Source organism: Palaemon carinicauda, chromosome 24, assembly GCF_036898095.1.
Source record: "Palaemon carinicauda isolate YSFRI2023 chromosome 24, ASM3689809v2, whole genome shotgun sequence".
NCBI classification, from domain to species: Eukaryota; Metazoa; Arthropoda; class Malacostraca; order Decapoda; family Palaemonidae; genus Palaemon; species Palaemon carinicauda.
This window is the reverse complement of record NC_090748.1, coordinates 93,504,892-93,517,540: the sequence shown is the minus strand read 5'-3', so window position 1 is coordinate 93,517,540 and position 12,649 is coordinate 93,504,892. Positions and strand designations below refer to the sequence as shown.

General features: G+C 44.0%; 1 protein-coding gene across 1 annotated transcript in view; it reads right to left on the bottom strand.

Moving 5' to 3' along the window:
• LOC137618217 (lysosomal alpha-glucosidase-like) overlaps positions 1-9,309 on the bottom strand; it is a 109,314-nt gene extending 100,005 nt beyond the window's left edge. Inside the window, exon 1 of the mRNA XM_068348335.1 lies at positions 9,154-9,309. The gene's annotated coding sequence lies outside the window, so the exon portion shown is untranslated. The remainder of the gene's footprint in view (positions 1-9,153) is intronic.
• Between the last annotated feature and the right edge of the window lie 3,340 nt (positions 9,310-12,649).

Below are 12,649 nucleotides of genomic sequence, written 5' to 3'. Positions count from 1 at the left end.
GCAGGGAAACCCTGACACGCAAGGGAAGAACCCCCGTGGGGGCAACCCTTTGCCCCGAAGGGATCGTTGTCCGCCGGGAGACTGATGTCCGTCGGAAGACCGCTGTCCGTCGGGAAGACCGTTGTCCGTCGGGAAGACCGTTGCCCGTCGGAAGACGAGATTAGACTGCTGTCCATCTGCACCAAGACGGAAGATCGAGAAAAAGAAGTTGTAGGCTGCAAACGGAGATTCAAAAAGGCGCCTCAAGCACCCTTATAGGGAGATGAGAGGCCCTTACGACGAGGCGGACGGAGGGCCTTACGGCGAGGGAGGCCAACAGCAACAGCAACAGAAGAAACCTCCGAAGAGGAGTCTGTATGAGTGTACTCTCTCGCGAACGAAAGAGAAACACTTCGTGGAAGAGACTGGTCAGCCAGTGACCTAAAAGGGGCAATCCTCCGAAGAGGAGCTCCTGCAGTTGCCCAGCCCCTTGAGCGAAACTGCAGGTGCGACCGCTCAGCACCAAGAGCATAGTCGCACGAAAAAAAGGCAAGAGAAGAACCCCCCAAAAGAGGAAAAGCTCAAGCCTGGACAGGAAAAAACTTCCCTCGGAAGGAAAGTTATCCGCCCAAGGAGGCAAGCCTCCTGACTGTTCTAAAAGGAACTGGAGAGCTGTCCGTCGACACGGGAGTACTACCAGTAGAAGGAGACACGCCCCTGACGACAATACAAGGGGGGAGGCAGCAACAGCCGAATCCCCAGGACTCAACCAGACAGCTCACACCGTTGCTATATTACAGAAACGAACTAGATCGGTAACTGTAAAAAAATAAAACAAATAATATTAGTACACATTCATTCCCCCGGGAAGGCTCCGAAGAGGAATCCCGAGGAAAAGGAACAAGAATTACACAACAGGCACGTGCCCTCACAACCACTTACACTCGCGGAAGGAGAGCTGTAACCAAAACAGAATTATAACAATTATAATTATGTAACTATGTAATTATGTAATTTAAAAATGAATGAACACTAAAGAAAAAACGAAAACCCCGAAAGGAATCGTTCTACAAGCTGAAAAATTAACAACTACAATTAGATTCATAAACTAATTGAGACAAAATGTACGGCGTAGCAACCCCACCCACACGGGAAGGAAGCTACAAGGGCGTAGTAAAACATAGTAAAAGGGTGAACGACCTCAAGAGAGAGAGAGAGAGAAAGACCGAAGTCAAACTCGATCGCAACCCATAAAATTAGGCCGTGGTGGCCTAACTGCCGAGGCCTCCACGTAGATATCGTACACTACACACACACATCTGAAAAGGAAACTTACTTATTTCTATACTCAAATATATATACAAACATGAAAACATGTTTACATATATATTGAGTAAAAGAAAAGTAAGCGAATAAGTAAAGACAAAACAGACAATGGCTGCCAAGCGAGGACCAAGACAGAGACGTCTGTCACAGTCCGAGCCAAAAGTGAAAGTGAGTATTCACCTGTGTGTGAGGGGGAGGAGGGGTAGCTAGCTACCACTCCCCTACCCCCCCGCTAACTAGCGCGGGGGTAATACACCCTCGTTAAATTCTAATGGCTCGCCATTTCAGCTACGCTAAAAGTAATAACCCTTTGTAAATAGCGTGGTTTGTATTTCGGTTACGGAACAAATGTTATTTTCCTTAGTAAAATAAATTTTGAATATACTTACCCGATGATCATGTAGCTGTCAACTCTGTTGCCCGACAGAAATCTAAGGTCGGGATACGCCAGCGATCGCTATACAGGTGGGGGTGTGTACACAACAGCGCCATCTGTCGAGCAGGTACTCAGGTACTTCTTGTCAACAAGAACTCAATTTTCTCCTCGGTCCACTGGTTCTCTATGGGGAGGAAGGGAGGGTCCTTAAATTCATGATCATCGGGTAAGTATATTCAAAAATTTATTTTACTAAGGAAAATAAAATTTTTCAATATTAATCTTACCCGATGATCATGTAGCTGATTCACACCCAGGGGGGTGGGTGGAGACCAGCATACATGTTAACATTAGAAGCTAAGTATCCCGTATTTCATTTTAGCAGTTATTCAAAATAACAAACATAAAATAAATAAGTACCTGGTAAGGAAGTCGACTTGAACCATTACTCTGCCTTTTTAAGTACGTCTTCCTTACTGAGCCTAGCGATCCTCTTAGGATGCTGAGCGACTCCTAGGTGCTGAAGTATGAAGGGCTGCAACCCATACTAAAGGACCTCATCACAACCTCTAATCTAGCCGCTTCTCAAGAAAGAATTTGACCACCCGCCAAATCAACCAGGATGCGGAAGGCTTCTTAGCCTTCCGTACAACCCAAAAAAACAACAATAAAAAGCATTTCAAGAGAAAGATTAAAAAAAAGGTTATGGGATTATGGGAATGTAGTGGTTGAGCCCTCACCTACTACTGCACTCGCTGCTACGAATGGTCCCAGGGTGTAGCAGTTCTCGTAAAGAGACTGGACATCTTTGAGGTAAAATGATGCGAACACTGACTTGCTTCTCCAATAGGTTGCATCCATAACACTCTGCAGAGAACGGTTCTGTTTGAAGGCCACTGAAGTAGCGACAGCCCTAACTTCATGTGTCCTTACCTTCAGCAAAGCAAGGTCTTCTTCCTTCAGATGAGAATGGGCCTCTCTAATCAAAAGCCTGATGTAATAAGAAACTGCGTTCTTAGACATCGGTAAAGCAGGTTTCTTGATAGAACACCATAAAGCTTCTGATTGTCCTCGTAATGGCTTTGTACGTCTTAAATAGTACTTAAGAGCTCTTACTGGGCAAAGTACTCTCTCTCGTTCGTTCCCCACCAAGTTGGACAGGCTTGGGATCTCGAACGACTTGGGCCAAGGACGAGAAGGAAGCTCGTTTTTAGCTAAAAAACCGAGCTGCAAGGAACATGTAGCCGTTTCAGATGTAAAACCTATGTTCCTGCTGAAGGCGTGGATCTCACTGACTCTTTTAGCTGTTGCTAAGCAAACGAGGAAAAGAGTCTTTAATGTGAGATCCTTAAAAGAGGCTGATTGAAGCGGTTCGAATCTTGCTGACATCAGGAACCTTAAAACCACGTCTAGGTTCCAGCCTGGTGTGGTCAACCGACGCTCCTTTGAGGTTTCAAAAGACCTAAGGAGGTCCTGTAGATCTTTGTTGGAGGAAAGATCTAAGCCTCTGTGGCGGAAGACCGCTGCCAACATGCTTCTGTAACCCTTGATCGTAGGAGCTGATAGGGATCTTACATTCCTTAGATGTAACAGGAAGTCAGCTATCTGCGTTACAGAGGTACTGGTTAAGGAAACTGCATTCGCCTTGCACCAGCTTCGGAAGACTTCCCATTTTGACTGATAGACTCTGAGAGTGGATGTCCTCCTAGCTCTGGCAATGGCTCTGGCTGCCTCCTTCGAAAAGCCTCTAGCTCTTGAGAGTCTTTCGATAGTCTGAAGGCAGTTAGACGAAGAGCGTGGAGGCTTGGGTGTACCTTCTTTACGTGCGGCTGACGCAGAAGGTCCACTCTTAGAGGAAGAGTCCTGGGAACGTCCACTAGCCATTGCAGTACCTCGGTGAACCATTCTCTCGCGGGCCAGAGGGGAGCAACCAACGTCAACCGTGTCCCTTCGTGAGAGGCGAACTTCTGAAGTACCCTGTTGACAATCTTGAACGGAGGGAACGCATACCAGCGCAATCTTTCGATCTTTTGACCAAATGAGGAGGTCCCTTGCGATCTCGAACAACTTCCTCGAATGAGTCCCTCCTTGCTTGGAGATGTACGCCAAGGCTGTGGTGTTGTCGGAGTTCACCTCCACCACCTTGCTTAGATGGAGGGACTTGAAGTTTATCAAGGCCAGATGAACTGCCAAAAGCTCCTTGCAGTTGATGTGAAGTGTCCTTTGCTCCTGATTCCACGTGCCCGAGCATTCCTGTCCGTCCAGTGTCGCACCCCAGCCCGTGTCCGATGCGTCCGAGAAGAGACGGTGGTCGGGGGTCTGAACAGCCAATGGAAGACCTTCCTTGAGAAGAATGCTGTTCTTCCACCACGTCAGTGTAGACCTCATCTCTTCGGAAATAGGCACTGAGACCGCCTCTAGCGTCATGTCCTTTCTCCAGTGAGCAGCTAGATGAAACTGAAGGGGGCGGAGGTGGAGTCTCCCTAACTCGATGAACTGGGCCAGCGATGAAAGTGTCCCTGTTAGACTCATCCACTGCCTGACTGAATATCGGTTCCTTCTCAGCATGCTCTGGATGCATTCTAGGGCTTGACTGATCCTTGGGGCCGACGGAAAAGCCCGAAAAGCTCGACTCTGAATCTCCATACCGAGATAGACAATGGTTTGGGATGGGACGAGTTGGGACTTCTCTATATTGACCAGAAGGCCCAATTCCTTGGTCAGATCCATAGTCCATCTGAGATTCTCCAGACAGCGACGACTTGACGGAGCTCTTAAAAGCCAGTCGTCCAAATAGAGGGAGGCTCTGATGTCTGCCAAGTGAAGGAATTTGGCAATATTCCTCATCAGTTTGGTAAACACAAGAGGTGCCGTGCTTAGGCCAAAGCACAGGGCTTGGAACTGGTACACGACCTTTCCAAAGACGAACCTTAGGAAAGGTTGGGAGTCTGGATGGACGGGGCCATGAAAGTATGCGTCTTTCAGGTCTAACGAGACCATCCAGTCTTCCTTCCTGACCGCTGCTAGGACCGACTTCGTCGTCTCCATCGTGAACGTCTGCTTGGTGACAAAAGCATTGAGAGCACTGACGTCCAGCACCGGTCTCCAACCTCCTGTCTTCTTCGCTACCAGGAAGAGACGGTTGTAGAAGCCCGGGGATTGATGGTCCCGGACTATGACTACCGCTCCCTTTTGTAGCAAGAGCGACACCTCTTGTTGCAACGCTAGCCTCTTGTCCTTCTCCTTGTAGTTGGGAGAGAGGTTGATGGGAGACGTTGCTAGAGGGGGACTGCGGCAGAACGGAATTCTGTACCCCTCCCTTAGCAACTTCACAGACTGAGCGTCTGCACCTCTGCTCTCCCAAGCTTGCCAGAAGTTCTTGAGCCTGGCTCCCACTGCTGTCTGGAGAGGTAGGCAGTCAGATTCTGCCTTTTGAGGACTTGGAACCCTTCTTCGATTTGCCACGGTGACTGTCGGCACGGGTACCTCCTCTGCTGGAGGTTCTGCCACGAAAGGGCGGGATGAACCTAGACGCTGGTGTGTCCATCCTAGGTCTAGGCACGGAAGGTAAAGCTTTAGCCTTACGTGCGGAGGACGCCACCAGGTCATGGGTATCCTTCTGGATCAACGAGGCAGCCATCCCCTTGATCAGCTCCTCCGGAAAGAGACACTTGGAGAGAGGAGCAAACAACAACTCCGACTTCTGGCAAGGAGTGATCCCAGACGACAAGAAGGAGCAAAGATGTTCTCTCTTCTTAAGCACTCCCGACACGTACGAAGCCGCAAGCTCACCAGACCCATCCCGAATGGCTTTGTCCATGCTAGACATGATAAGCATGGCAGAGTCCTTATCCGAAGGGGAAGTCTTTCTGCTTAACGCTCCCAAACACCAATCGAGGAAGTTGAAGATCTCAAAAGCACGAAAGACTCCCTTCAACAGATGATCCATGTCAGAAAAGGACCAGCAAATCTTAGATCGTCTCATAGCCAGCCTGCGGGGAGAGTCAACCAGACTTGAGAAGTCGCCCTGGGCAGAGGCAGGAACTCCCAAGCCGGGTTCCTCTCCCGTGGCATACCAGACGCTAGATTTGGAAGCAAGCTTGGTAGGCGGAAAGATGAAAGCAGTCTTTCCCAGTTGCTTCTTGGACTGCAACCACTCTCCCATAACCCTCAAAGCTCTCTTGGATGAGCGTGCGAGGACAAGTTTGGTGAAGGCAGGAGCTGCTGACTGCATGCCCAGAGCAAACTCGGAGGGAGGAGAGCGAGGGGTTGCAGACACAAACTGTTCCGGATACAAGTCCCTGAACAAGGCAAGGACTTTCCGAAAGTCTAAGGAGGGAGGCGTAGACTTGGGTCCTTCTAAGTCGGAGTGCGGATCGTCCAAATGTGCAGCTTCGTCATCAGATACTCCATCATCCGAAAGCTGAGTAGGAAGTGGCAAAGGTGGAGCAGAAAGCTGAACGGCTGAATCCGGCAGCACGGGTGCATGCGTAGCTGCTGCGGATCCAACATCATGCCGCTGCTGGTCAGTCTGCGAGCTGGCAACAACAAAAGCAGAGTGCTGGTGCGTGGGAGGGACTGCCGTGGGTTGCGGAGCATGCCGTATGGGATGCGGAGCATGCCGCATGGGTTGCGGAGCATGCCGCATCGTGTCAAAACACGGCAGCTCGACAGCACCTTCCCACTGCTGATGCGGAAGCTCACGCATGTCAACGGAGGGTGCAGCATGAACATGCGTCTGGCAGGGTGGACTGCGCATCGGTGGTGGAGCTCTCACAGGTGGAGTGTGGGAGCAGGCAGCCGCAGTATCTGCTGAGCGCACAACCGTGGCAGGTTGTAGGTTAACTGGTGCCGTGTCAACCTTCTCAGCACGATACTCCTGCATAAAGGAAGCAAGCTGAGACTGCATAGTCTGCAGCATGGACCACTTAGGATCTACCGTGGTTGGTGCGGCAACAGACGGAGTAGTTGCCTGCTGCGGAACCACTCTACCTCTCTTGGGAGGTGTGCAGTCTTCGGAAGACTGCGGCGAGTCCGAACTGACCCAGTGGCTACACCTGGGCCGTTGGACTCGCTCGGAAGGGACCTTACGCTTGAGCGGTCGTGAGACCTTGGTCCAACGTTTCTTCCTCGAAACTTCTTCCACAGACGAGGAATGATAGGGCTCATTCGTCTGTTTGTGGATGGGACGATCTCTGACAGATACGTCCGCAACCACTGAGGGTACATCCGTACGCTGATCAAGGCCTGCCGAACCCTTTGGTCCTTCGACATTGCTTCTCCCCTGGGCTTGGGAGCTTGCAAGAGGTCCCGGACTGGGAGGACGACTGGCACGAACAGATGTACCCTCATGCGCAACACTGACACTGACACTTTTCACTTCACTAGTAGCACTCACAACACTTCCCACTGCACTTTGCGCTTTCAGCTCTTTGACATCTGCCAAAAGCTGATTCCGGTCATTAGCTAATGACTCCACTCTGTCACCAAGAGCCTGAATGGCACGCATCATGTCCGCCATGGAGGGCTGAGCACTAGTAGCAGGGTCGGGAGTCACCACTACAGGGGAAGGAATAGGTTGAGGGGCATGGGGAGAGGAAAAATCAAAAGAGCGAGAAGAACTCCTCCTGATCCTATCCTTCTCTAGCCTACGTGCATTTTTAAGGAATTCGTTAAAATCGAATTCCGAAAGCCCAGCGCATTCCTCACATCGATCTTCCAATTGACAGGATTTACCCCTACAATTGGAACAAACGGTGTGAGGATCTATGGAGGCCTTCGGAAGACGCCTAGAACAAGCCCTAACGCTACACTGCCTGTACTTAGGGACTTGAGACTGGTCAGACATCTTGAATTGTAGAAATAGTCAAGGGGGGAATTCCAAAATCTAGCAAAGTTCGTTAACAAATAATCCAAATTTAATCAAAAAGCTTGCTAAGCTAATGATAAAGATTCCTGAATAGCGAAGGCTAAAATCTAGAGCGAATACATCACCAAAATCGTGAAAAACAACTCCAGAATCAACAGCGTATCCAAGTAGGTCTTGCCGGTGGCACGACAGAGGAAAAATTGAGTTCTTGTTGACAAGAAGTACCTGAGTACCTGCTCGACAGATGGCGCTGTTGTGTACACACCCCCACCTGTATAGCGATCGCTGGCGTATCCCGACCTTAGATTTCTGTCGGGCAACAGAGTTGACAGCTACATGATCATTGGGTAAGATTAATATTGAAAACCATATTTTTCAAATTTTAGATGTTCTAAAATTCCAAACGTTAAGAGTAAAAAACCACATTTTAAAAGGAAAACAACCTAAGGTTCCCCATCTAACTTACCTAAGAGACAGGCTGAGGGCTACGCCCCCTTGCTACAACTCATTCCCACCCTTTCACAACAGAGTCCTTTGCTTCTCATAAGATTAAGTCTCAACCCTGTATTTGCTTTCCAGTCGGATTCACTCCTGGCAAGGTAACACTAAACCATAATATTTTCGTAAATCGTAAAACTAGCTTCATAATATTGTATTTCAGACGAAGATAAACATCTTCGCAATAAAAAAAATTGATTTGACAAGTAATAAGAAAGTTATGTCTCTCCCAACCAACTACATAAAACCTGTTCCCTGATATCAATTAAGCTTAAATCTTTACAATAATCTCCCAGAAGGCATTCAAAAGACTGAAGATATCTAGACTTTCAAGAGAAAACTGAAGACTTTGTTTTCTAATTACTTTGATGTGGATTTGGCAATAAATGAGCATTATGTGGTGTGGAATGCTGAATATCTTGGAATGTGTACAATAAAATGAATTACTAATGGTCGTGTAGAGTGTAAATGGTAATATTACGGTAAAGTACATAGGACCTTGATTTTTTTTTTTTCGCGAGCAAAGCAGGCGGACGACAGAGAAAAAACCATTAGATTTTAGTATTATTTCTATAGTCTAATGGTTTATGCTCCACCATGCACTCACCAAAAATGAAAAACATCAAGCTCCTACGTACTAGCAAGCAGTAATGGCGCTGTGTGGGAATCTACCGTAACATTACCGAGTAGGGGTGCCCTGTAGTATAGTATAGGACCTCAAAAGAGCTGTTAAGGTAAACTTGGATCATTCTAAGCTAGAATACGTAAAGGCACAATCCTTCCAACACTATTGCAACAATCCCTCACCCTCATCCTATTAGCCATGTTTAAAGCTACTATATTACTCTGCGGATTGTGAGAAGTACTCATCCTTAGCTATTTATATGGTAGACATCTGGTTTAGGTTTGACATTGACATGAATTAAGCCTAACATATTTCAATAATTTCCCTAATTGCCTATTTAGGTTCATGAATAGTCTATCCACGAACCACAGTTTACAATACACTAAATTGTTAATAACACGCAAAAAATATCATACAATGACAGGAAAATTGCAATAGAGTTACAAATAGAAAAATAAACATATAAATTACTTAACACACTTTTGTTTGAAGACGAAGACTATAAGAACTCAAACACGTAAATTTCCCTGGCAACGACACTGACAAGTAACAAGAAACTCTATCCTCTAGGCAACAGCGACAATTCTGCGTTTGTTTACTTCCTTTCTCGGACTCACGGTCTCTTCTTCTTCTTCCTGTTTGTTATGTAAGTTACGAGGGTACAGGAAGAAACTGGTTAGACTGGAAGTGCGCATTATCTATGGTTGCACTGAACGAAATTATTATTATCATTATTAGATAAGCTATAACCGTAGTTGGAATAGCAGGATGCTATAATACAAATGGCCGCAAAAGGGAAAAATAGCTCAGAGAGGAAAGGAAACAAGGAAATATATATAAATTCTATAGAAGTAATGAACAATTAAAATAAAATAAAAAGAAAATTAAGAACAGTAACAACATTAAAATAGACATTTCTTATATAAACCATGAAAACCTAAAAAAAGAGGAACATAAATAAGGTAGAATAGTGTGCCCAAGTGTATCCTCAAGCAGAAGCATCCTGCTTTTCTAACTCGGGTGTGGCTTAGCAATAATAATAATAATAATTATAATAATAATAATAATAATAATAATAATAATAATAATAATGATAATAATAATAATAGAACTCTACCTTAAGATGGGAAAACCATGGTACAAGGGCTATGGCACTACCCAAAACTACAGATCATTGGTTTGATTTTTTAAAGAAGAGCTGCTTACCATGCCTAAAGAGTCTCTCCTACCCTCACCAGGAAGCAAGTAGCCACTGAAACTGAATTTCTTAGCCCCTTAAGCGAAGAAGAATTCTTTAGTAATCTCAATGTAGTCAGGTGGGTGAGGACAGAGTAGAGTGTAGAAAGAATAGGCCAGACTATTTGATGTATCTGAAGGCAAAGGAAAATGGGCAGAGAGAGAGAGAGAGAGAGAGAGAGAGAGAGAGAGAGAGAGAGAGAGAGAGAGAGAGAGAGAGAGAGAGAGAGAGAGAGAGAGAGAGAGAGAGAGGATCCAATGCAGTATTGTCTGGCCAGTCAAAAACCCCAAAATCTCTCTAGCGGTAATACCTCAACGGATGGCTGGTGCCTTTGCCAGCCTACTTCCTATAAAATTGGTAACTTGGTTTATAAATTTCTTTTTCTTTTCTGATATATATTTCTTTTCAAAGCATAATGTATACTCCATAAAAAAAAATTTACCATTTCTGGGAGGAGGTTCTATTTTCCAAAGGGATTAGTATGTGCAGAACAAATTTATGACTTGCTTCATTTCAACTTTTACTATAAGGGGTTTTTTCCTGTTCCTATCCCACATGGAGACACTATGCACTACAGGACCCAATTCTTACCAGTGTTAGGGAATGGATGGCAATTAATTAACGGCTAAAACTAAATGAAAATAAAACTGAGTTTATGGTGATTGTAAAGATACAAGTCGATGTCTTGTAGAGAGTGGGGTTCCTCTGCTGTACGGGACCAGCTAAGCAGCCCTTAAACTACAGTAAGTAAAGTAAGAAACTTGGGGAATATCCAAATGAAAATGAATAACAACCCGGCCCCAATATTTTCTAAAGTTCGTGAGCTAGGAATAACTCCTGAGTGTAACTTGTCTGTCAATGCTCAAATAGATAATGCAATAAAATCCGTTGCATGTCATCTTAGAAACTTTGCTTTTGTAAAGAAGTACCTGGGTGACCATTCTGTAAAGAAACTTGTGTTAAACTGCGTTATTACCAGGTTTGACACTGCAACTCTATCTACCACAATCTACTCAAAGTGCAACTCGGGAAATTACAAAATATAGTAAACAGAAGAGCAAGACTGATAAAAAGTGTCTCACTCCAAGGAAGGACCACTTCTGTACTAGTTAAATTACATTAGCTGTCTATTAAAGATAGAATAGAGTTTTAAAAAATCTAACCGAAGTCCTTTGCGTCAATAGGTAAAGATAATGATGATGATGAGAGTTTAAGGTATGCTATATAGCGTGCAACCAGCAATTCATGTCGACACGAGTATAGTTACAGCTGATTTCAAATGACATTATTAGAACCACGATATGTATGTCTACTATAGATTCTAGAACTTTCAAATATGTGGCCCAAAGAATATACAACAAGATCCTACTAAACATCCGAAAGACTGATGATATTAAGGCTTTCAAGAAGACTCGAGACTTTCTTGTTTTTAAAGTGCTTCGATAATGTAGATTTGACAATGTTGAATACGCTGTCACAGTATGATACTCTAAGTATCTAAGACTGTATATGACAAACAGTTCATATAGGTTCTATCTAGGACACAGTTTTTTCATGTGTGATAGGACCAGAAAAACAGCCCTTCAAATAAGTAAATAGAAAAGGTTCTCTTTTGGACAGCATTTCAACCACTTTTATAGATAAGACTTTTTTTATTAGACGTTATTAATAAGATTAACTTAATTAAGAAAACAGAATTCACTCGCATATTCTAGGTCCCACATTGGCCCTTTGCAGAAATTGGGAAAGTGTATTATTCATTCATACTCGGCTTTTGTTTTACCAATAATACAGTCAATAGGATGTCTTTCTACGTTAATCATATATTCTGATCTAATATTAAAAGCATCTTCATTCTTGTCTTTTTTTTATTTGGAGATTCTTTTGTTTGTCGTGTACATTCCCTAAGTATTTGGAGAATCATATGGGGTAGTTTGTGTTAATTGTCAAATCTACATTTTCATAACAATCAGAAAATATGAATGACTTCAACCTCTTCTTGACAGACTTTATAATAGTTTTTGTTTGTCATTTGGCCATTTATTACTATACATTTCCTACTTTTATTCATGAATTCTTCTACATTAATAGTTAAATTTGCTGACATTACAGACATATATTTCTACAAGTTATTTGTTTAGCTGCATTTCCATTTGAGGTTCCCATATTACTTTCACTATCGCAGGTTGTTCTATTATAAAGTTCCGTTTACAGTACTCCCTAAACTTTCCCCACTACATTAAGTCACACCCAAGTTCTTCCTCTGACAGCATCTTCACATTCACCATTATCTTATTTGTAAACATTTGGTATTGTACTTTTTTACATTTTGCATTTCTTCCGAGTTCGTCTTTTCTTTTTTTTAATGCAAATTAGCCACCCCCTTGTACGTCAAAAATATAACCCAGTTAACTTGTTAAACCACTTGATTATTGTAATCTGACCCAAGACAATATGTGAAAAATAAGAATATTTTTTACTTCTCAGCTTAGTTTCGGAACCGATCAAGGCACATTGAGAGAAAAATTCTTTTAGTTGTTCATTTGAAACTATGCAATGTAGAGTAAGATTATTATTAAGATAGTCCAATATAGATGCATATATGCTATATAATTATTCTTACTGAATGTTGCATTAACATAAATATAATTGATTTTTTATGAAGGATTGATATTTGTTTTTATGACTGAAAGCATTTGCTTCAATTGCTATATGAACACAAGAAGAAGAAGAATACTA